The sequence below is a fragment of the Belonocnema kinseyi genome, chromosome 8 (assembly GCF_010883055.1).
Source record: "Belonocnema kinseyi isolate 2016_QV_RU_SX_M_011 chromosome 8, B_treatae_v1, whole genome shotgun sequence".
Lineage (NCBI taxonomy): Eukaryota > Metazoa > Arthropoda > Insecta > Hymenoptera > Cynipidae > Belonocnema > Belonocnema kinseyi.
Window position 1 is genome coordinate 18181645 of NC_046664.1, and position 1571 is coordinate 18183215.

Genomic DNA, 1571 nt, shown 5'->3' on the forward strand with positions numbered 1-1571 from the left:
AATAAAAAGTTCTTGTAATCAGCCAAGGAATACGCCTGCATTTTTTCGAAGCGTTTTGAGCAAAATTTTGGATTTTGCATATGAACAATTTTTGCAAAATTCGAAATTTTGCTCAAAACGCTCCGGAAAAAATCAGGCGTATTTCTCGGCTGATTACAAGAACTTTTTATTCTCGACAAATTTTCCGAAAAGCGCATAGTTTTTCAGTAAAAAATTTTCATAGTTCTAAGCATCGTGTAAGAGTAAAATGATTGACGAATATCTATCGTCCGTTTGCCGCAAACAAAGTTTACGTTGCCCAACTATCACCAACGTGGAGGTCGACGAATATCGATAGTCTCTTTTTTTTTTAAGGGATTTTATATATTTTTTTTACATTTTTTAATTTTTTTTTTCATGGAGAATTTTTTTCATTTAAGATTTCAATCCTGCGGTTTCAGAATGTAATTTTGAGAAACAATATAAGCAGCAATACATGTTGCAATCAATGCAAAATCTAGTAGTCCTCTGGCGACATTGTTCATTATTACATAATGCTCTTGTTCGTGATTCGTATCTGTGAGTTTCGAAATCACCTAGTTTTGATTGCGACAAATATTTTCTGCTGATTCTTTTACAGAAATTTCCAGGGCAAACTTTTTCTTCGTTACTTCATGAAAAAACGTGATTTGGTTCCAATTGTTTTTGAGATGCAGTATAGTTATGGAAAACAGATCTATAGGATACATTCGGTCTGGGAAATTCCGATCCCGAATTCTAGTCATCTGATGAATCATCTCCATCAGAGCCAGACTGATCTGGATTAGGTATGATGATACGTTCATCATTTTCATCGGAATCCCATTCCGATTCGGAGTTTGTTGCAATTTTTGAGGCTTTACGCTTTGGCATTTTTTTTTTGCTGGGTGTACTCGAAAATTCCCAGGATGACAATGCCGTTGAAAAGCAGTGTACCGGTAGTGGCGTTTTGGCCGTTTAAGGGTTAATACCATGATTTGCAAAAACTTGCTTATGTTATTTTATTTTCTGCTGTCAATGGTTTTTTTTTACTTTCGAATACAAAAAAGGATAAAATGAATATTGTCACAATGTATGTACCGAAGCAGAATTATGAATGAATAGTGGAAATTAAAAAATCAATTTTGTGCAAAAATGGACCTTGAAAGCTGCCTAAATATTTTTTTTATAAATAATTCCAATATTCAGGGGACATTTCCTTTAAAAATGGTGTCGCATTGTAAAAACTTTATAAAACATCTTGCAATTGTCCTTTCCCATCTTGACCAAAATCCAAATGACCTTCTTTACTGATCATCAGCATTTGTAATATCTTACATTTTAAATCACTTAAGGGCATGTGACACAGCTAAATACCTATATTACCGACGACAGTTTTTCAGCTCACTGAATGTTCTTTTGAACCTAAGAACTTTTTTTGTAAATAAAATATCGAGCTGAAACTTTGGGATATGTATTAGAGTGCAATAAAGTACGTTTAGGTACTGCATTTTGGTAGGAACTTCACTGAAAATTATTTCATCTTTTTTCTGAACCTCAACATTTTTTGAACG